Genomic DNA, 24633 nt, shown 5'->3' with positions numbered 1-24633 from the left:
GCACCAGGAGGACCCAGCACCCTGCCAATGCCAACCCTCCCCACCCCCACCCCCCCAGGACACACACCTGACCTGTGTTTGCTCTCGGGGACACCAGTTGACAGAAGCTTTCTGCAAATATGTTCACAGGCCAAGCCCCTCTGAGAGGTTTCCAGGTGGGCACTCGTCCAGTGCACATCTATTATGCCCATAATGTGCCAGGCACGCAGCCATGCATTGGAAAATAAATTAACAGCAACAAACAGAGCGGAGCCTTCCCCCGCCACAGGATAAAACTGTAAAGTGGGTACAAAGTGCATTTTTAAAAATTTAAACTTTTTCACTATAAAAGTAATAAAGCCACACTTTATATAGAGTTTGGAAAAGATGGAAGGGAAAAAAATTAAGTAATGTTTTCATCCTAATCCAACCATTTCTTGTGTATTTTTCCTTGTCTTCTTCACACACATACATGGTTTGCACATGGTTGCTCATGTGTGCACAATCTGGTGTGTCCTGCTTCTTTTCCCTTAACTGGATACCACAATCAATTTTCCATGTTGTATGTTCATAATTAATAGTCTATGTTCATAATCACAGAAGCTTCACATAAGCACCCAGATCACCATTTGCCAGCCCATTCTTGCCCTAGAGGACGTCAGATTGCTTCCTCTTTGTCCACACTGCCCCACAGAGCACCGTCATGCATTCACGCACAGAGATGCTAAAGAGAAGAGGCAAATGTCATGAACTTCAATAGTGTCAGAGGGCCCAGGTTGGATAATGACACTGTGTGAACTTGGGCAAGTCACTTAATCGCTCTGAAACTCAATTTCACATAAAATGGGCTTACCTCTTTCCTCAGAGAGTTGAGAAGACTAAATGTGAGCACTGGTAAAACACCAAGTGCGGGGCCTGATATACAATAAATCCCCTCCCTCTTACATATAAGAAGTCTATGACTGACTCTTAAATTCCTTTTCAAGGACTAGGACAATTTGCAGAGACAACTTTGGAGCAAGGTACAGCAGTTCCCATACATTCCACATAAACTGTTAAATTCTGGGTGATTTAGTATTTTCATGTTTTAAGTATTCCAGGGGAGAAGTAATCTATGTTCTGCAATTTCAAATTGGTTCAGGAAAAAAAAACATACATATACAAATGAAGCCAATATGGCAAACATTATGATCTGTTATAGTTAGGTCATGAGTGTACAGGTATTTACTGTTCTAGTCTTTCAACTTTTCTGTATATTTGAAAGTTTTCATAATATAATCATGGAAAAAAACTTGCTAAGTTGAAAGTGAAAATTGCTATCATACTTTAAAAATCTGCATTACATTAATTCATTTACTTGGCAAATATCAATTCAATACAGTGCCTGTTATGCAATGAATTGACCTGGCCCCTGACTGCATGCGGCTTATCATTAGGCATTTCCTTGGGTCAGACGTTTCTTTGCTATTATATTATCTGTTTACATTGTCTTCAAGTTTAGATCTTTTTTTTTTTTCTTACACCAAATAGGATCTTTGTAGAATTAAAATATAAACTCCTTACAATGTTCATAGAAGCATTATTCGCAATAGCCAAAATGTGGAAAGGAACCAAGCATCTATCAGCAATTGAATGGATAAACAAAATGCGGCCTCAGCCACGTGGGATTGAAGCCCCTTCTCGATTTAGAGGTGGGCGGACATCACCATCCCAGAGTCCTCAGAATTGGGGAATAAAATACGGACTAGAGTGGATTTATACTGGCTTTTTACCATAGAATTATTGTGATTCTAGCAATGGAAGAAATTATATCATTCACGTGGAGACAGTGGTCACTGGAATTGCTGAGGTAGGGAGAGGGAAAAAGAGGTGTAATATGGGGGCACTTTCAGGACTTGGGAGTTGTCCTGAATGTAGAGACAGATGCAGGACATTATACATCCTGCCATAACCTACTGAATGGACTGGGGGAGAGTGTAAACTACAATGTAAACTATAATCCATGCTGGTAGCGGTGCTCCAAAATGTATTCATCAGTTGCAATCAATGTGCCACACTAATGAGAGAAGTTCATGTGGGAAAAGTAGGGGGTGTGGGGAGTGGGGCATATGGGAATCCCCTATATTTTTTTAATGTAACATTTTGTGTGATCTATGTATCTCTTAAAAATAAATTTAAAAATACTATACATACAATGGAAAATTATTTGGCCATAAAAAGAAGTGACGTTTTGATACATGCCACAACATGGATGGACCTTGAAGATGTCATGTTGCATGAAATAAGCCATATACAAAAAGACATTGAAGTGACAGAAAAGGTATGGGCAATGGACAGCAGTGACAGTAGCACAAAACTGTGAATATATGTAATACCGAATTGTACACTAGAATGTGGTTAAAAAGGGAAATTTTGAGTTATAGATTTGCTACTACAAACTATAATAAAAAGTTTAAATTAACTTTTTAATGTCTTTTTTAGATTTATTTCTCCCCACCCGTTCGTTCGCTGTTTGTTGTGTGCTGGTCTTCTTTTTAGAAGGTACTGGGAACTGAACCTAGGACCTTCCATGTGGGAGCGGGGTGCCTAATTGCTTGAACCACCTCCACTCCCTGCTTTGTTGAGGGTCCTTCATTATGCTTTTCACCTCCTTATGTCTCATTGCATCAGCTCACTACACCAGCCCATCATGTCAGCTTGCTGTCCTGCTTGTCTTCTTTAGGAGACACTGGGAACTGAACCTGGGACCTCTCATGTGGTAGGTGGGAGCTCAACCATTTGAGGCACATCTGCTTCCCTTACATGTCTTATTTATACTAAAACCTATCCCCCAAGGTTCTCAATTACTTTATAGAAAACATATAGAAGTTAGAATTTTTAAAGTGTAGTCAAATCTGTTGACTTTTCTGAATGACTTTTTCTACTATTAGTTCTAAACTTAGGAAATCAATCTCTAGCCCAAGATCTGATACAGATTAAATTTTATTTATTTTTAGCATATATCTATGTGCATATTTGTTTTTAATCCATTTGGAATTTATTGTGTTATACAATGTGTACTGGAACTCTCCCCCATTCTCAAATTGCTAACCCTGTATTGAATAATCCTTTCCTTTCCTTGTTAAATTATAACATTTCCTTTATCATAAATTAATCTTATAGGTTAAGGGCTATTATTTCCAAGCCATCTCTTCAGTGGTTCTGGTTTCTCTCTCTCTAGTTTTGCACCAGCACCACATAATTTTAATTACTGAAGCTTTCCAATGTTTTCTCTTCCAAGGAACTAATTAGTACCCCTTCCTTTTCAGATTTTTCTTGAACATCCTTTCTTATTTGTTCTTCAGATGAGTTTTACAATGATTTTTGTCAAATTAAGATAAAAAAACTAGAATTTTGAATGGAAAAGCATTAAACCTACAAATTGACTTGGAAGAAATAAAATCTTTACAATAATTAATCTTTCCATTTCAGAAAGGGATTATTCAAGTCCTTGTAAATCTCTGGAATTGTCCAGTTTTCTTCATTTAGGTTACAAACATAGCTAAAATTACTGGTGAATCAATAACATCTTTTCCCAGTATTTTTCTATATGGTTATTGCTGATACATAGAGATATTACTCATTTTTCTCTTTTATATATGGTCTCTTTTCTCAACACTTACTAATTTTATTCACTTATCAGTCCATTCTTTAGGATTTTCTATGTATGAAATGCTGTATGCAAATAATGATCAAGTCTTCTTTGCAACATTTAAATATTTTTTGTTGACTGGAATTTTAAAAGCAATGTTAAATATTGATGGTGATAGCAGGCCTTCTTATTTTGTTACAGTTTCAAAAGGAATGCCTCTAGTGTTTCACGGTTAATTATATAACATTGGCAACTGGTTTGAAATAGATATTTTTAATCATGCTAAGAATGCATCCTTGTATTCCTTTTCTTGGTGTATTGATTAGATAGAAATGGTTATTCGATTTGATCAATTTTCCCTTGCATATATTGGAATCAATTTGGTTTTATTTCTTTAACCCATTAGCATGACGTAGTTACTATATTAAAAAAGCTTTCCTAATATTGACTATTCTTACCCCTTATCCCACAGGGTTAGGGCAAATGGCTTGTTTAATACATTATTGAATTCTATTTCCTACCTAGCATTTTCATTCTTTATTATGGTCTCTGCCGTGTTTAATATCAGGCTTATTTTGCTTTTAGAATGAATTGGAGAGCTCTCTTGTCATTTGCTAAGCCATGAAATAGCTTAACTTTATCAGTATTATCAAATTTGAAATAATTAACTGGCAAAAACACTTGGGACCAGTGTCTTCTTTGGCTAGAGGGGGCAGTGCTTTGATAATAATCTCATCTTTTTCTAGATTAGCAACATATACATTTTCAGAAAAGCATCCATTTAATTGAGATTTTCAAATTTAAGCCTATTGTTATGCATAAATGTTCTATTATTTTAAAAATCTCCTCTGTATCTATGGCAATGTCCCTTTCCCTTTCCCATTATTTTTTTCTCTTTTCTCCCTTTCATTTCTCAAACAGATTTGCCAGGGGTTAGCCTACTTTATATTGTTTGTTTAAAAACAGAATCAGCTCTTGGTTACATTTGCTAATTTCACCATTTCTGTTTTCTAATTAATTTAATTCTGTCTTTATCTTTCTCATTTTTTCCCCTCCTGTTTTCTTTAGGGGCTATTATTTTTTATTTTCTCCTAAGATCTCAGGCTGAATGCTTCTCTCCCTTTTCAATAATAAAAGCATTTAAGGCTACGAGAATAGGGCCAGCTGCCTCCCATAGGTTTTAATTACACGACATTCTGTTTTCAAAGCTTTCTAAATACTGGTCACTATCTGCTTTAGTTCTTTCTTGACCCAAGAGCGATTTAGGAGTGCGTTTGAAATCTCTTAACTGGCTAGGTTTTAGATTTATTTTGTTTAAATTTATACTACGACTGGCTAGGTTTACTGCACCGTGATCAAGGGACACGCCAACTGGCACAACTTCTGTTTTGGGTAGAACGTGAGTTCTTGCAGTTGGGTACTGGTGGTTGACAGAAATGTTTGCAAAGCATATGCTCCTTCAAAAGCTCAAGTGCTTCTTAAAAGTTTTTGCTTGCCATAACGTTATGTCAAAAAAAAAAAAGATATAAAGTCCAATGTGCTTGCAGCCATGTTTAAAATACAGTATATTTACTTATGTGCAAAGAAAAAGACTTGTGAGGTAATATATAACAGTACTAAAGAGTGGTAATGTCTAGGTGATTAGATTATGGCAATTTTTTTTTAACTTTCATCATACTTTTCTGACTTTATCAAATTTTCTATGCAAGATGTACTACCTTCATAATAAAATTTCTTTGAATGGTTTTTGCCCAAGTTTTGGGAAAGTTTGCCAAGTTTGTTGCTGTTGAAACAAGTGTTTTTGCAAAGCAACCCCTAGGCCAGACAGTTAAGGAAGCCACCAAAAAGGCTTGAGAAACCACTGGATTTGGACGCAAAACAGTGTCTTCACCTGAAGACTAAGCAATGAGCCAACTTCATGCAGCGGCCCTGGGAGGGACCCACTTTTACTCTTGGGCTCCGGAGGTTCCCTCTGTAGGAGGAAAGCGGTTCCCTGAGGGGCACCCAGGAGAACCATGCTCCCCACCCTCAAACAAGTATTTCCCCACGCCCCTCAAAGGGGAGCACGAAGGCCTACGCAAAGCAGTGAAATCCAACGACTGCAACCGACCCAGTGCAGGCTTTAATTTTCTTTCTTCCTCTATCTGAAAACACCATTGCTAGGGCTCACTCACAGACCTCCATTTCCAACCCAAGGTCAGCTGTCAGAAACCACCTGAATTCAGAGGAACTCAGGCAAACCTCCCCCCGTTCAGGCTCTTGGAAACAGCAAATGTAGCTGATATTTGCCTTGGATGTTCTATCAGCTCCTGCCGCCTACCCCAGTCCCAGAAGCTCTGGAGAAGGGGTACCATGTTTCCAGATCCAGAAGACTGCTTGGTAACTACTTCCCCTGAAGAGAGGGATAGAAGCTGGGGGACAGAAGGATGAGACGGGGGAGGTGTGTGTGGCAGGAAGCACATTAGGGGGTCGTCTGGTGGCTCCTGGGAGACCCATCGTTTCACAAGCATGCAACCAGTGAGCGCAGAGCACCCTGCGGAGGCGCTGAGGCCATGCTCACTTCACCAGTGACGTTCATTACCGTTTCCAAGGAGCCCTTGTGCACTGGGGTCCCATCCTCTGTTCCTCTGGCCTGTGCCCTCACTGACCTTTATCCTCTGCACTAGAAGAAGCAGTAGAGAGGAGGGAGAGAAGCGCGCCAAGAGGCGGCGGCGCAGGTGGGCCACCAGAGGTCTCAACGGGCTGCCACTGAGCTCCAGCCTAGTACGGGGATGCGGGCCCTGGTTGACCTGGGTCAGAGGGAGGGAATACCAACTGAGGGGCCCTTTTCCACAGTGAATGCATTAGGATGGCCAAGCAATTATGGCAAAGGCCAAAAAGAAATGCAATGCTCAGCAAAGAGATTCTGGGTGTGCCCAGCTCCCCAGGGACAGTCTTGTCTCGGGGGATACTCACAGACTGGCTAGGGTGAGGGGCACAGGGGAGGTGCTCATGATGCCACCGGGGAACAGAGCGCCAAACATCCTTTTTCTAGAAACCCTGCTGCTCCCAGCCCCCACTCTAGCCAACCCATAGCTTCTGGTGTCCAGGCAGGGCTCTGCCCACTGCCCCAGTGTGCTGCACAGTGACCTCCAAGTATGTTTATGTTCCAACCTACAGGCACCAACTTCCTGATCTCTGCTCCATGCAGTGTCTCCACAGTGGGTGGATCCACCCAGATCAGAACGCAGCCGGGGGCTTGCAGCCACCAGCCCCATTCTTTGGAAGTGTGCTCCCACTGAAGGGGTGCTTTGAACCCACCAGTCCATAGAGGAATAAGCTCCTTCCTTGTGAGGGAGAATAGGAATGAGAAAGGCTTTGAGCTCTGCTTGCTGGGACTGGAGGAACCCAGACTGAAGACGTCATGCACTCATGTAACATCTCAAAACAGCTTCTCCCATTTGCAAATTAATTTGGTCGTTATAAATATGTATTAAGAACACACCCTGATGGAAAAATTTTACTTGGAGTTATTTCTTGGTGAGTTTTATGAAACACAATCAAGCATAGAAAACATACTTTCATAAACCATCTGTAAACAGCTGGTGCAAAGCAGAAATTTAGGCGAAATGAGAAGGAATTCAAGCAAAAGTGCTCTACTTTTTCCTCTAAGGGGTTTCTCAAGTCTCAGGTCAACATCTCCGAGGGGATTTCCCCATATGGATATGACAACACAAGCCCCACATCCTGAAGTTTACACCAGAGTGATCTGATTGTTGATTCTTTACTCAAACCCCCAGACCTCAGGAAGTTCCCGCTTTCTGACACAGTCCCAGACTGGACACCCTACCCACACCTGCAGCACCATTGTCTACTGTTCCACCGACACAGTGCACTCCCTCCCCTGGCCCCACCCGTACCAAACCACCTCTGACACTCAAATAGATCCTGTTCTCTCTGTCTCTGTGCCTCTGCACTTTCTAGTCCCCTGATGGAATAACCCTTTCCCCCTTTCTGCTAAGACTCACTGAAACACCACCTCCACCAGGCAGTCCTGCCTGCGCATCACTTCCCTCCACATGCCCACCGCACGCTAACTTCCTGTGCTCCTATTTACATATCCCATAACCTCCCTGGATTGGGGGCTCCCAGGTCAGGGACCATGCCACTCACCTTTATATCAAAGAATTGGGCACATTGCTCTGTAAGTGTATAAGGACTGAATGAATAGATGACACATGTCTATTTTTAAGAGCATCAAGGGAAACACAGGCCTCTCCCCAGCCCTGCGGCACACAGGTTAGGATAACTGTGGGTGGCAGCACAGAGCACAACTATGAGGAGGAGTAGGCTCAGAACCACATTTCACTGGCTCAGGGTAACTGTGGCTCACTACTGGGCTAGGATATGGCCTCTGGGGAAGAGAGCAGCTCTGTATGTAATGTCGTTTCAGCCTTAATCCCCAAGGCCGAGAAGGTGCCAGGTCAGAAGTTGGAACCAGAACACTCAAAGCCAAGACATCTATCCTGGGAACCGGCATCCCCCGCACTGGGGCAGCGATGCCACAGCCCTTTTCATGGGACCCCAAAGTTACCCACTCCTTGTGCCCTTGGTGGGTCCAACATCGTTAAAAGTGGACCCACGTTTTCCCCAAGTCTTACTTGGCCAAGCAGCAAAGTGGCAAGCTTCATGGGAATCTAAGCTTGCGGAGCGGAAGGCAGGCGCGAAGGCGGGTCACAGATGGGTGGGGGCGGGGAGGCTGGGGTGGGGAGGGGCCATTCCGGGAAGAGAGGGAGGACTGCGCAGACAAGAGATCTCCTCCACCGGGCAGAGAACGGGGCTAAAATGACAAAGGAGCCAGAAGCCTGGAGCTGGGAGAGAAAGGAAGAGCATATTAAATTTTAAACAAAGCCCACCCCAGGGGAAACAGCCAGCCTCCCTCTCCCAACCCGAGCCTCGCATTTCCAGCACGCGAGATCACGGAAAGGGGGCCCGTCCCTCACCTCCGGGGCCGGGGGTTTTGTGTTTTGTTTTCTGTAACCCACTCGGGCGGCAGCTGGCAGGCCGTGTCCCCTGGGGCCTTCCCGCCGGGCCTGAGGAGGAGGGCGGCTCGGCCGGGCCTCAGCTGGGCCGGCGCTGCGGGGACCCAGGGCAGCGCGAGGCGAGGCGGGCGGGCTGAAGAGGAAGCCCGAAGGGGCGAGGGTGCGGGCCCGTGGAGGCGGGCGGCCCCTGGGCCGAAGAGGGAAGAGAGACTCCAGGGAAGAGAGACTCCGGAGGCACCGACGCCTCTGGGCCGCCCGGCTCTGGGGAAGCTAATGGAGGCGGCGCTGGAGGAGGAAGCGCGGAAAAGGAGGAAGCGGGAGCACGGCGCAGGAAGGACAGGAAGGCCCAATTTAGCCTACGCAAATGTTACTTCCTCCGAAATTCCTTCAGACCTCCCCCGGCCTCCCCACCAGAGGACTGAGGAGCCGGCGGGCAGGGCTGGGGCCTGCTAAGGACGACCGCCGCCCTCCCCTCACCCACACCACACGGACCGGCCCCGGCGCCATGGCGCTGGCGCGCGGGGGTCTCTGGGATTAAGGCAGGATGTTGGTTTGTGAGGATCTTCTTGGCAGGTCCCTGGTAGACTGGAATCCTCTGCCCAGGCAGCCCAAGAACGGGCACTTTGAGACGGTTTCCCACACACTTACCCGCTGGCCTGGGGTCTGAGCAGAGGAGCCTTCCTGCCCTGGGAACTGAGGGGCAAGGACGCCGAGCTCCTCAGCCTTTCCCCGCGCTGGTTACTCTTATTAAAGACGTGTGAAACATTTGGAAAGCGATGTCTTCAAGGCTCACAACAATGTTTCAAAAGAATAAGACTTAGTTTTCAGCTAAAAGGATTAAAAAATACCATACTGCATTTCTGGAGGGCAATTTAAGCCTCTAAACCAGGAACTTTTAGAAGATGTCTTTGGCCCAGTGAGTCTCCTCTAGAAATGTATCCCAAGGAAACAGTCAAGGCTGTTTGCAAAAATACCCAAGATGTTCACCACAGGACTCTTTATAAGTGAGAAAAAGAGGAAACAACGTGAGTGGAGGAGACTGCTTAAATAAATTATGGCCTATGTTCAAAAGAACACTATGCAGCTCTTTAAAATGACTTGGAGAATATATAACCTAATGGAAATTGTAATAACAAATAGTGACACAAACAAAAAAGGAACAAGACTGTATGTACAATATGATCTCATTTTAAAAACTTAAGCAAGGTATGCTGCAAGAGAATACAGGTGTTTTTTATTTCCTTCTTTTTGCCTGTTTATTTCCCTAAATTTTCTGCAATAATCGTGAATCACTTTGTAACAAGAAAATCAATAAAAGCTATTTTCCAAAACAACAACAAAAACAAAACAAATATAGTTAAGATCAATAGATTGTTCATTCCTTGGACATTCAAATCTGGAGTTTTTTTAAAAAACTGGACAGGAATATTTTCAAGGACTGAGATATGGTTTCCAGTTAAAAAAAATTAAAATTCTCCAGAAGTCCCTAGCGAGTATGGGAAGAGTGGGAGCCAAATCCACCAGAAATTTCCATTGACAACTCAGGACCCAACTTTTCTATACAGGCCTTTTGACCAACTGTTGCTGGAGGAGGGGGGTAAGAAGGAAGCAGAGAGACCGAGATGCTTATTAAAGGCAAAGCAAATGCCAAACTACCTTTGTCTCTGTTTAAGGAGAGGACAGTGGCCATCTTTAGACAGTAAATTCAAAGGGGAGAGGAGAAATGAAAAGGCTTCCTAAACTGAGGTGTGTTCATCTAGATGGTCATTGGGAATGAGTTTTTACAACCAACACATAAAAACCCCAAAAGAGGGGTATGGAAGAGGAATTCTGAAAAGCTCTTTAATTGAAGCAAAGAACTCAGGTACCCTATGGTCGAAGGAAGGAAAAATTCCACAAGCCATGTACTTAATTATTCAAGAATCAGGAAAACCTGACTATGATCAAAAGCCAAAAATTTGAAAACCTATCTCATCTATCAAAATTCGTCCACTTGGGAAATGCCTATTGGATGCCTCCTATCCATTCATGCATTCAGCAAATAGCTAGGCGCTGATGGGCACAAACTTTGCACAGGCAGAAAGAGCACTAGGATGTTAAAGGCATTTCCACGTCCACCCTCTAAGCAGTGGGAGAAAAAAAGGGCAGCCTGGGCCAGTAGGACGCTTCCCTTCTGAGGATGCCAAGTAGCGGGGTGTGGATGTGCCTGAAAACGTCCGGAATTCCCCCTCACCATTCCTCAGCCCCAAAGGACCCTGCCTCTTTCTTAAGAAAGGATGACCCCAACTTGGAAAATAAATATGACACCGCACACGAGGACAGGTGGAGCTGGATGATTTTGTATCTCTTAAAGACATAGAATTCTTCCCCTGGAGGAAGCTGTATCCTATAGATTGCAGCTTCATATTACGGATGGCCAGCACCTTTAGCTTTGTCCTCCATACAGCATTGATCTTCAGCAAAGAGGAAGCAGTCAATACCCTACTCTGAAAAACAGTACTGAGGTTTTTGTGAAACGAATTACAAATGTATCCCTGCCTTTAGTTAAAGAGATGCTGCCCACTTGCACCTCTGGATAGAAAAATAAGAAGGAAAAAAAGTTATTTTTCCAGAATCTTCCGAGTACAAAGTGACTTCAGCCCTAAACATTTCCCCACCATAAAACAAAGTGAAGACATCAGCTTGGGGCACCAGGAAGTGCTCCCTTGGCACCTAGTAGCAGCTGGTACCTACCTGGGGCCAGTTCGCAGACTGTAATAAAAGCTCCCTCGAAAGAATGTTGAGGTTCAGACGCTCTGATAAAAGCTGGGAACTTCAAAGGGAGGCCTGAAAAGCCCATCTCTAAGGCCCCTCATTGTGGCTGCTGGGTTCTGGGCTTGTCTCCACCACGTACTGCCTGAGCGTTGCCCCAGGGGCACACCTGAGCCAGCAAGCCAGCTGGAGGAGGCAGGAGTGGAACTTAGCTTACTCTCTTGGGAAGGGTGGACCTGGGCCATCGGGTGTGGCAGTGACTACCTGGCAGGCAAAACTGCCCTGGACCAATGGAGATGTCAGTGAAAAAAAAGGAGGAAAAAAAAAAAATGAAACCAATGGCTCTGGATTAGGTGCTGGGTTCAAAACCACCAGGTTCCAAGGCAAATTTTCTCCATGATCTCAAGCAAGTCCTTCAACGCTTCCGAGCCTCAGTTTCTTGGTCTCTAAAAATGGAAACCACAACGTTGCTGGGGGGAGTAGCATATGTGAAAATGCATAGCAGAGATGAGCAGATGCTTCTTCCCTTCCTTCCACCCCAGCCTCCTTTTGACCTTCTTTAAAAATATTTTTTATTAGGTTGTATATGCACAAGTTACAAAATCCAAAACGTAGACACATGTACACACTAAGAAGTCAGCCTCCGCTGTGGGAAGCTGCTGTTAACTGCAGTTTCCTACTGCACAGCTAGCCATTCTGTCCTTTACTTTCTCAACTAAGAAATATCTTAACTGTTCCAAATGGGTACATAGAGAGCTTCCACATTCTTTTTTATAACTGCACGGTATTGCATTGTGTGGCTGTAGGGTAATTTATTTCCAGTTCTCTATGGATGGGCATTTAGGTTATTTCCATGCTTTTTTTCTTCTTCTCTTTTACAAGCAATGATATAATAATCTTTTAAAAAAAATAGATCATTTCAGATATATAAACATTTCAATAGGATAAATTCCCAGAAGTGGAATTGCTTGTACACTTAATTTTAATAACTATTGTCAAAATTCTATGGAAGTTATACCAATTTACACTACTGTCAACAATAACGTGTGTACCTGTTCCCACCACCAACCAAGAGTTAGCTTGCATTTCCCTTACAGTGGGCTGAACATTTTGTTTGTGGTTAAGAACCATTTGTATTTCCTTTTCTATGAACTGTCCATGTCCTTAGCCCATTTCAAAAACTGGGTTGATCGTCTTCAGCTATTAAGGAAATTAGCTCTATCCATGACATATGTTCCAAAAATGTTTTCTCACTTTCGACAAATGGGAAACAAACCTTTCGACTTTGTTTATGATGATTTGCCATTTGGAAATTTTTTACTTTAGTAGGGTCAAATCTATTAATCTTTTCTTTTATGGCTTCTGGGTTTTGAGACATATTTATAAAAGTACTTCCCCAAGTTCCTTTTCTGTTTTGACCATCTTTAATCCATCTGAAATTTATTTTAAGATGTTCGTTTTTTTAGATAGCCACCTAGTTGTCTCAGAGTCAAATTTTCAAATGCCATCTTTGTTTAATATTAATTTATCTTTGAGTTATCGCTTCCCTATCTGCCAACTCACTCTATTTCCTCAGAATCACCTTCTTTCTCTCTATGCCCCTCCCAGCCCTTGGCCAAGAGCTGACCCATGGTATCTTGGCCGACAGCCATCCAAGACACAGGAAATCTCAGTATCTTAAAGCAAGTGGAGCCCTCAGAAGTACCCCTTCATCGTACAGCTAAGACACTGAGGTGAACTGGACTTGTCCAAGATCACAGAGTCAGTTAGTGCTTGTCACTTTTTTTATTACTATTCAAGAAGAAAAGAAGTATTGATTATGCCATAAATTCTGTTCAATCAATAAATTTCTATTAACCAACTTCTCTGCCCAACAGTGAGTTGGGCACTGGGGCTTCAGAAATAAATGACACAGCTCTGAGCTTTCAGAAAGCTCAGTGTCCAGTGTAGGGTCTGAACCCACCCACCCAGAGACCAATAGGTAAGATCACAGTGGCCTATGAATACGGAGGAACCAGTTAATTCTGGAAGAAATAGCTTGGAGAAGGCTAAGACGCACTGTTTTTACTTGGGCCTGACACCACTAAGGCTTCTTCCAAGAATGGAGACAAGTCATTTGGCAATAAAGGAACAATGGGACAAAGCAGGGTGCCTGATGGTGTACAATCAGGAAGAAAGTAAACTGGCTTAGTGTTGGCACTGGTTAAGTTAAAAAACAAAAGTTCCTCTAAGAATCTGTGGTCACTAGCAGGGCCTCATGTGGGTTGGGGTCCTGCCCCCACCAAACCGCAATATAACATTATAAAGTAAATGACCCATCTGTAGAGCTGCCAGGTGTTTGGCAGAAGGAAAGACATATCCTCCCTGGAAGAATGTGCCCTCGCCCTAGTCCTCAAAGCATTTCCACAGATAAAAGTTCTAACAAACATAAGCTCACAATTAAAAAATTCACAAAACACATAAGTACACAAGCCCTCATGAATGGGATTCTGTAGGAGCATCAAACAACAGAACCATACCTGCTAATACTTTAAAAAAATTGGATTTATCATATACAGAACACAAATAAGTATGCTTAATATGACTAAGGAAATAAAAGAGGAAAATTAAAAACACAAGTAAGGGTATTTGGAAAACATATATCTGATAAGGGTTTAATATCCAGAATATATAAAGAATTCCTACATCTCAACAACAAAAAGTGTCAAATAACCTAATTAAAAAATAGGCAGAGGACTTGAATAGAAATTTCTCCAAAAAAGATAAATAAATGGCCAAAAACACATGAAAAGATGCTCAACATCATTAGCCACTGGGGAAAATACAAGTCAGAATGACAATGAGATACTACCTTACACCCACCAGAATGGCTATTGTTTTTAAAAAAAGGAAAATAAGTGTTGATGAGGATGCAGAGAAACAAAAACCCTTGTACATCATTGGTGGGAATGTAATATGGTAAAGCCACTGTGGGAAACAGTTTCCTGGTTCTTCAGAATGGTAAGTACAGAATTATATACCAAATCCCAATTCTAGGTATATATCTGAAAGAATTGAAAGCAGGGACTCAGACAGACATTTGTACACCCATGTTTATAGCAGCATTATTCACAACAGCCAAAAAGGGGAAGGAACCCAAGTATCCGTCAATAGATGAAAGGATAAATAAAATGAGGCATAATCACACAATAGAATATTATTAGTCATAAAAAGGAATAAAGTTCTCACATGCTACAAAATGGATGCACTTAGAAGACATCAAATTGAGTGAAGTAAGCCCGCCACAAAAGGACAAATCTTGTATGATCTTATTTACATGAAATAACTAGAATATGCAAATTCATAGAGAAAGAAGGTTACGGGATACCAGGGGTGGAGGTGAGGGCAGGACTGGGAAGTTAGTGCTTAATGGGTAGAGTTTCTGTTTGGGATGACTGAAAAGTTTTGGTAATGGATGATGGTGATGGTAGCACAATATTGTGAATGTGACTAACACCACTGAACTGTATACTTGGAAGTGGTTAAAATGGGAAATGCTATGCTATGTATGTTACTACAATAAAAATTTTTTTTAAAAATTAAGGAGTAAGATATTATTAAAAAAAAGATCATGCATATTTGAAAAGGAACAAGAAACAAGAGAATAGAAATAAAAAAATAAATATAGTCAATCAAAATTAAAATTCAGTGGGTAATAAAATATCTGAAATAGGCAGTCACTGAGACAGAGTGTATTCTAAAGGTTACTGAGAAGCAGATTTAGCTCAACTAACAGCGCATCCGCCTACCACATGGGAGGTCCAGGGTTCAAACCCAGGGCCTCCTGACCCATGTGGTGAGCTGGCCCAGATGCAGTGCTGATGCGCACAAGGAGTGCTGTGCCATGCAGGGGTATCCCCCGCATAGGGAAACCCCACACGCAAGGAGTGTGCCCCGCAAGGAGAGCCACCCCATGCGAAAAAAGTGCAGCCTGCCCAGGAGTGGCGCTGCATACACGGAGAGCTGATGTGTCAAGATGACACAACAAAGACAGACAGATTCCTGGTGCCGCTGACAAGAATGCAAGCCGACACAGAACACACAGGGAACAGACACAGAGAACAGACAATGGGAAAGGGGGAGAAATAAATAAATAAATAATAAATCTTTAAAAAATAAATAAAATAATAAATTTTAACAAAGGTTGCAGGAAGAGGGGAACAGGGAGTTACTGCTTAATGGTACAGAGTTTCTGTTTGGGGAAATGAAAAAAATTCTGGAAATAGACAGTGGTAATGGTTACACAACACTGAATGTACTTAATGCCAGTGAATTATATGCTTAAAAATGGTTAAAATGGTAAATTATATGACATGTATATTTTACCACAATAAAAAAATTTAAAACTCAAAGACTAAAAACTGCAATAGCTTAAAACATATCAAATACATTAAAATCTCAGCATAATAATGATACTAGAAATACTTCAATGGAAGGGTTAACCTGAAGATTAGAAATAACTAAAGAGAGAATAAGTAAAGCAGACAAGAAATTACCCACAAAACAGCACAAAGAAACAAATGGCATGAAAATATGAAAAAGAAGTTATGAGACACAGAGAATGAGATAAGATCTAAAACAAATATAACTGGAGTTCCAAAAGGAAAGACAAAAGAGAAATGATGGAGAGGAAAGAATCAGAGATCATGGCTGGAATTTTTATAGAACTGATGAAAATTCTTGATTTCAGGAAACCCAATGAATAGCACTTAATAGTGAATTACAAAACAAAACACATACACAGAACCAGAGATCACCTAAAAGGAGTAATAACCAGGCTACCAGTTTTTCAATAGTAACAACAGAAGCCATAAGACTGTTGAAGACTCTCTTTAAATATTAAGAGAAAATAACCATCCAGCTAATGTTTTATACCCAGTAAAACTATTTTTTAAGAATAAGATGAAATACAATTTCAGCCAAATAGAAACTGAAAGTTTATCACTATAAGGCCTTCACTATACATTCTGATTCCAGAATGAAGGCCTAAGATACCAGGAGAAATGTGAGTAAACAAAATGGTACATATGTGCGTAAATCGAAGCAAAGACAGACTGTATAGAACATTAAAAATAAAGCTCAACTATGGGGTTAAAAAGAGAAACAGAAAGCAACTAAAACATTGTATAGCAACTGAATATAAGCAGGGACAGCAATAATTTTATATAAAACATTCCAAGGTCCTTGTATTGTTTGAAAAAAGATACAGTCACCAGCTAACTTTAAACTTTGTCATCTGCTACATTGAAAGACTAGAAATAGAGTAAATATGTTCCAAATAGTAAAGGAAAAAATGCTGTGAGGGGGAAAAATTTTTTTTTCAGTCAATTCAAGAGAAAGAACAGAGGAAAAAATCAGAAAAAGCACAAACAGAAAGCATAAAATAAGATGGTAGAAACCATATATCCAAAACCATAACAAATGTAAATGGCCTTAACTCTCCAGCAAAACAGCATAGATGTCAGACTAGATTAAAAACAAAAGGAAACTCAGTTCTAGGATGTTTATAGGAGACACGAGGACATGGATATAGGCCAAGAGTCTTTGCTGTGCAGACAGAAATCATGGGCATGGTAGGGAAGAAAGGGCAGACAACTGTGGCAAAAGCATGAAGTGTAGCTAGCAGAGGAGGATGGGGTAGAAAAAATGGGATCAGAGAGGTAAGAGGAGGACCCAGACAGAGTGATAAGCCAGAAGCTAAAGGGTGTGTGTGTAAGACTTCCCAGAAAGAGGGACTATCTCCATGACAGTAAATGCTATGGTGAAGTTGGGTTAAGTGGAGGTCACAGAACAGGACCCTGGGTGGATGAGGAGGTGGCAAAGGAACTCTGGGAGAGCTGGTGAAATCCTCCAGCTGCCTGCAGAGCTGGAGAGGGGGAGACAGAGAGAAGAAATAAAAAAGGTGGACACGTCTTTGCCAAGTCCTGGGGTACACAGACGTGCTGCAGGAGGGGACTGGGGAGGGGGGGAGCAGGTCAGAGGGAAAGGAGAGAGGTATGTTTGCAGCGATGGGTGGGGATTTGGGGCATGGAAGAGTGCAGGGTGCCCAGTCATCGGGAGGCAGGCAGGGCAGGACATAGAGGACAAGTGGTAGGGTTGATGGGGGCAGGTGGAGAGTGGCCCAGGTAGGTAGGTGTAGGTGTCCCAGAGCAGAGCAGAGGTGGGCAGGGCTGCTTTCAGGAGGACCAGGACGCAGGACAGCTTTTCCACCGCTCCTGGGTAACGGCAAGTCCACAGTGTGGCCTCGTGGCCTGTGGCTAGTGAAGGGACCTGAGGGGAGGACTCATGAGGCCAGAGGCCCTTAGGGATCAGGTATTGGAGCCCAGTTAACCACGGCAATGGCAGCCTTCAAAGGAGACGTGCCACTTCTGATAAGGCTGGCCTGGAGCAGTCCTTGAGGACAGTCTCATGTGGCACATAAAATAACCACTGAACTTTTGCTATTGTTTTTTCAACAAAAATATGCAGTCTTCCCCATTCGGAAGCCTTCTCCATCGCTGTCCCATGGGGGAAAGGGATGGTATCCTGGATGCACACAGGCACCTCCCAGAAGACATACCACGCGTCACCAAGAGTCCGCCCCAAAGCTGTAGCTTCCCATCTAAATACTGCTGTCTGCAGGAATCACTCTAACTTTATTTTGATTCTGTATATATTACACCCTTGGGGATAGAGGAAAAAGAAAGGGAAGATATTCCAGTCACAATGTGATCCCTAGTCTCAGCTTCTCATTTCCAACAGTTCCCTCAGTACTCCCAGAAATATACACAATAGATCACACACATTTACCATCAGAAACTCCTTTATGATACTGTGGAGAACAGAACCAATACCCCTTTGAGGCCAACCAACTTCTAACAGTCCTTAAACTTCATTTACAAATATGTATCTATAAAAGACAATGTATACTGCTAAAAATTCAAATAGGGAAGCAGATGTAGCTCAAGTGATGGGGTTTCCACCTACCCTACGGGAGCATCCAGGTTCGATCTCTGGGGCCTCTGTTAAAAAGAAGAGAAAGCATGCCTGCATGGTGAGCCAGTGCCTACGTGACCAGCTGAGCACTTGCGCAACGAGCTGAGTGCCCATGTGGTAAGCCAGTGTCCGCGCAAGTGATTCATGCAGCAAGATGTTGATGCAACAAAAGAGGGACGAAGGGGAAAGTCAAGGTGAAGTGCAGCAGAGAGGAGGAACTGAAGTGGTGCAGCTAAGAGAACCTCTCTCCACATCAGAGGTCCCCAGGATCAAATCCCGGTGAAGCCTAGAGGAGAAAAAATGAGAAGACCAAAACAGAAATAGATACAGAAAAGATCAGATAGCAAATGGACACAGAGAGCAAAAACAGCATGGCAGGGGAAGGGGGGCGGGGGGAGAAAGAAAGAAATATATCTTTTTTTTTTTTAATTAAGAATTCAAATAGCATAGAAATGAATAAAACAGAAGACTAAAGACCTCTATATTTGGGGGAGGGAACTAGGGACAGAGGAAGAATCTGGCCTGTTATACACATTAATTAGCAGGTAATAAAAATCAGTTATTTAACCTTTTGAAGCTGATTTGACATATACGTGGCCCTGCTTTTGGCCTCTAACATTCTCTAATCCCTCGTGTTAGAGTCTACCCCAATTTCCTGCTACCACCTTCCCCCTTATTCAAAAGGGTGCAATTCTTCAAGCACCATCTTACCAGTTATAACATTTTTGATTTAGTTGTTAGTGCTGCAGCATTCTTACTTTCTAATTATTTTCTTTGCAAACGAGCAGGAGTTGGGCCCAATTATAACACAGGCTTTCATGGGCTAGCCTGGCAACCTCACTGCTATTCGTAACGTTTAGGAAAACGCTGTTTTACAAATGCATAACTGGGAGATACTCACTTGTAAAGTGCGGGCCTTTCCAATCTCAACCTCTGTGCTAATGAAAAGGGCTCGTCCCCTGTCCTGCCTGCCCTGTTACTGAGGTAGGCTTTGGGAGCCTACTGTCTGGGGCCTCACTGCCTGGGTTCAAATCCTGGTTCTGTCACTGGCTAGGTGTGTGGCTTCAGCAGTTATTCCATCTAAACAAGCTCATCTATGTGACGTGCTTAGAGAAATGCCAGGACAAGGTAAGCGCTGTCTAATCAAAGAGCTGGGTGAGCTTAGTCAAGAAAAACATCCAGCTTCAGTTCTTGGGAGCCACAGGCCCCACTGAGGCCGGTGAAAGCTGTGGGTCCTCTCCAAGGAAAAGCTCAACAGGTTCAGGGGCAGTGACCCCCTAAAGCCCCTCCATAGATCGTAAGAACCAGGATGCGGGGGCCTCAGGAACAAAACCGCGAAGCATTTCTTAAAGTGTCAAATTCACACGCAGGGAACTACTGGGCATGTTCCTCCTTCCCCTCGTTTTAGTTTCCCCTTTTGGCAGAAATGTTACACCTTTCTCCCCAAAGCTTTTTTGACCCTTGCCAATTTTTCCCTTGTTCCAGGCCAAACCCTCTCCAGGTCACTGTAAAGCCATCTCTCTGGGTACACTTTTTGGGAACTGTTCTGCCCTCTCTCAAAAGCCCTGAGGGTCAGGGCATCTTCAGAGCTTCCCGAAGTTGGAGCAGAGTATGAGCCTGGTGGGGTGGGGGGTGCAGTGCTGCTCACCCTGCACAGTGCAAACCAGATAAAGCCAAAGCTCAGAGAAGTCGGAAGGAACCAGTTCCCCAGAGAAGCTCAGTGACTTGGCCACGGTCACCCACTTCTCCCAAGACACAGCTGGGAACTACTTTTCCAGCCCGGCACTTTGATTCCCTTGGTGTTTCTCGCATTTGACTGTGCACGTGAAACTTGTTAAATTGCCCATCCAAGCAGGTCTGCTGAGGTGCCCGAGATTCTGCATTTCTAAAAGTGCGGATGCTGTTAGTGCAGGGACCACACAGGATATGCCAAGTGCACCTCAAGGTTAACCAGCAGGGAAGCAGATTTGGCTCAATGGATAGAGCGTCCACCTACCAAGTGGGAGGTCCAGGGTTCAAACCCAGGGCCTCCTGACCATGTGGTGAGCTGGCCCATGCGCAGTGCTGATGCGCCCAAGGAGTGCTGTGCCACACAGGGGTGTCCCACGTGCAAGGAGTGCACCCCGTAAGGAGAGCTGCCCCATGCAAAAAAAGCGCAGCCTGCCCAGGAGTGGTGCTGCACACACGAAGAGCTGACACAGCAAAATGATGCAACAAAAAGAGACAGTGATCCCAGGTGCGGCTGACAAAAAATACAAGCAGACACAGAAGAATACACAAGCGAATGGACACAGAGAGCAGACAACTGGGGTGGGGGCGGGATAAGGGGAATAATCTTTAAAAACGGTTAACTAGCAATGGGGCCCTAGTTAAGGCCTCTTCACCCTCCCTGGCTGTTTAGATGACCCGTCTTCAGGAAAGTCTTCCTTCTCCCCTCCTTGACCTGATTATCCACTCTTTCAGCCCCGACTTCTTCCTCTGAAGCATTCATAACAACTATAATTAAAGAGTATTTGTGTAATTATTATTTTAATGTCCGTCTCTCAGGAAGACGGCGAGTCCTGGGAGGAGGGGACCCGCCCCGTGTCTAGGACACCACAGACCTGGGACAACCTGCACCAGGGTGCTGGAGTAGGAAGGTAAGGTTTGCACACACAGGAAACACCCTCTGGGAGCTCCAAGGCCAATGATGACATTTTTAGCTTTAAAATTCCAGCCTGTTCCAATACATGCCAACGGGAATTTTCGCTGAAGAACAAGCCTTCCCAAAAAAGGTCTCCTAAATCTTTATCAACTGCCAAAGAGCCTTGACCTCGTCCCAGCCGCACCACGTGGGAAGAGTTGGGGTCCTGAACCGTAAGCATTCCCTTATATCCCTCAGTGCGTGGACCGGCTCTGGGCACTGCTGGGGCCCTTGAAAAGCAGCACTGGGCCTGCTCCCTAACCAGCCTCATTTGCTGCAGACCAACAATTTATTTTCCACTTCTTCTGCTGCCATCCTTTCAAAGGACCCTGAAGCTCCCCATACCCAGCACTTGGCGCAGACGGGGGCAGTCGGCCGCATCATCGTTCTAGGGAGGCAAATTCTGAAGTCCGTTTGCCTGGGTTCGGATGCCAGCCAGCTTGGTCACTTACTAGCTCTGTGACCTCAGATAAGTTACTTAACTCCTCTGCGTTTCAGTTTCCCAATCTGTCCGATGGGAATAACGATGCAGCAGCTGGCATCTGCGCGGACGCGCAGAGATGATACAGAGCATTCAGTTCAACGCTGGCCCTCACTACATAATTATGATTCTTCTTCCCATATCTGAGTCTACTTCAAATTCTATTGTTTTGCTCAAGTCTCCACCCAATGGTTCCACCCCATTGGGGATCTACTCTTCCCAGCCCCCTCCTGCCTTACCTTCCTGGAGCTCGTCTGAAGCAATGACTCATGACACAACTCTGTCGTGTGAACGTTACTTCCCTGTCTGTGCTTCTGTACATCATCCATGGGTTCCTTCTGGGAGGGAAACCCTTTTCCTCACCTCCGGTACCTGCATTCAACACATATTTACCAAGGACCTACTCCGCTGGGCCCTGCTCAAGGCCCTGGGGGCTCAAGCCTCAAACTGACATTTTAACCAGCTAATCCACAGCAATCTAATCCACCAGTGGAGATCAGTTCAGGCCTCTGTCTCTTTCTTATGTCCCTTTTCTTCTCCTCTGACCAACCCTAAATAACTTACACACAAGGACACAATATGAAGAAAACATTCCAGATCAAAAAAACGGTAGCAACCTGATGACGAAACCAGTGCCCTGCCGGCCTGCTGGATTTTGAAGACGTCAGCGTTCAAAGAGCCAGAAGCACGTGGATGCTACCCCGTAGTCACAATGGTCCGTCCAATCCCCCCAAACGGTGTGTAACACACCTGGAAAATACGGGTGTAAGTTTCATGTTCTCCTAGGTACGTTTTTGGAACTAGGCTTGACTCAGGCTCCCTGGCAACAGCAGGGGCAGCAGCCCTGTGGAAAGAGCGCTGGAGACGAGTCTGAAAGCTCAGTGTGAGCACCGCTTTTGCCACTTACTGGGCGATCCCAGACAAGGAGCTTTTCTTGTGCATCAGGTTTCTTTTAGACTACCTGTAAGGTCTCTGTCCAGCTCTGAAGCCCAAGAGCTGAGATCAGCCACCATTAACATTAGACCCAGTAGATTCATAGATTTGTCACTTCAATAAAACGAGCATGTCCTCTGGGCCAGGCCACAACTAGGCATGAGAGATCCAGCAGTGAGTAAGAATGAGCCAGGTGAGGAGTGCATGCTGGGCGCCCAGGAGCCTTCCACCAGCCCCTCGACGCCTCCACTTATTCATTTACTCCATTCAAACTCCATTCAAAACTGGGCTTTCCAAGCACAACGCTGCGAGGACTATCTCTGGGCAAACCTAAAATAGAGGTTGTCCAAAATCTCTGGTGGTCCCATTAGTGCCCTTTCTTCCCTAGTTGGAAACCATTCCAGACCTTGTTTGTTTCCCTGTCTCCAGACACAGAGCCTAAAATAAAACTTTGAAATGGAAGCGGCCCAAACACAGAAGGAATGGCCTGTGGGCCACACACCATGGGGACTTGCCTAGAGAAATCAGTCTGAGAAGAGCAAAAGGCTCTAGAATAGAGTGAGCCTCTGGCTTCACTTGAGCTCACACTGGAGCTCCCTCCACAGGCATACAGGCAACCAGGTGAGTCTGCAGGAAAGGACATGTGGCTCAAATGTCCAACTCCCCCTACCCAAGAGAAAGCACTGTACCCTCGCTGCCCCTATCAGGAAAGCTGGGTCCTCATGGTTCCTGGAGCACCAATGAGGTTGGAGCAGTAGGTGACCAATTAGAGGTCCCCGATGGGGACTGGCAGGTGCCTGGGACAGGTGACAAGTGGCCCAAGGGTCAGCTGGTAAAACCAACAGGTAACCCTAGAAAATATCACTGTCTCTAAAACAAATGAGAAAGGGACGGCTGTTCAGGGTCTCAAAACCCTAAACCAGACAGGCCCAACGACTCTGACCACAAACGCTAGAAATATATATTCTAATGTCTAATGACAACTAGGGCATGTCTTCTTTTCCCCCACCTGGACCAGCAGGCCCTTTCCTGGGTGGCCAGGCCTCAACCAGGATGAAGGCCCTGGCAGACTGAACTTTGTTTTTACTTACACATGTACAAAGATAGGATGTGAGAGCTGCTTCAAAGCTGGCTGGGTGACCCCATAGGACGCAAAGTGCTTCTCAGCACACCTGCGGGGGAATTCTGTGGTCCCATGTGCCCACGGGGACTGCTCAGGTCCCCTCCAGCTCGCCCTCACCTGGAACGGTCCATTTGACACAGAAATAAAGGTGATGGGCCAAATAAAGGCGATGGGCCAAAAAAAGGTGATGGGCCACTGCTCCAGGGTGGGCCACGAGGACAGCCCCTCGGAGGTTCCCGGCAGACTGACCCTGCTCAGACCGGTAAGTACCGGCACCTCACAGTCTCCGTGAAAAGGAACCCCCGCAACACGAGACCCTGCCCGAACCACTGCGCCTAGAAATACATTAATAACCGTTTGGGGTTTGTTAGAACCCGCACAAGCGCCTCCCGGGCCTCTAAAATCTTCCCAAACTACAGCACAGACTGGAGGGAAGCAGTTGCAGCGACCATAAAAGTCATCTTAAAAGGCAACTTGGAAAAACCCGACACGCACTAGTTAGCAAGTCAGCGGTTAGGGGGGCGGTGGCCCCAGGGCCGGATCTGGGGCATCCGCACGCCGGGAGCGGAGAGGCAAGGGGCTGCCCCCGTCGGTCCCCGAGCTCCGCGCCCACTTGGCAGCCCAGGGGACCCCGATAGGACGCCGGCGCTCACACCCCACCGCTCCGTCCAATTGGGAAAATGACCGCGAGGAGACGGAGAGAGAGCGGGCGACGAGGCGGCGGCGACAGAGACCCGGGAGGCGAAGGCCAGACCGCGGGGTGGGGGGGTGGGGGGAGGCGCCCGCCGCGCCCGGAGCCGGCCAGCGCCGCCAGCAGGCCCCGGGGCCTGGGGGCACCCTCGACCCGGGCGGGGCGCCCGCGGCGCACCTCGGGGCGCCCCCGGCGGCGCCCTCGGCCCTCCCCCACCCCCGGACGGCGGGGACGCGCCGCCACCCCACCCGCTCGGCGAGTAAAGTTTGTGGGCAGCCGCCGGGGCGGGGCGGCGAGGGGGTGAAACTTTGAGTCCCGGGCCGGGG

At 45.1% G+C, this 24633-nt stretch overlaps 1 protein-coding gene across 1 annotated transcript in view; it reads right to left on the bottom strand.

Moving 5' to 3' along the window:
- Positions 1-24633, bottom strand: part of ZNF710 (zinc finger protein 710) — a 66344-nt gene that overhangs the window by 40106 nt on the left and 1605 nt on the right. The gene's annotated exons all lie outside the window — the stretch shown is intronic.

This window comes from Dasypus novemcinctus, chromosome 3 (assembly GCF_030445035.2).
Source record: "Dasypus novemcinctus isolate mDasNov1 chromosome 3, mDasNov1.1.hap2, whole genome shotgun sequence".
Lineage (NCBI taxonomy): Eukaryota > Metazoa > Chordata > Mammalia > Cingulata > Dasypodidae > Dasypus > Dasypus novemcinctus.
The sequence above is the reverse complement of the archived record's forward strand: the minus strand, read 5'-3'. Positions and strand labels throughout refer to the sequence as shown.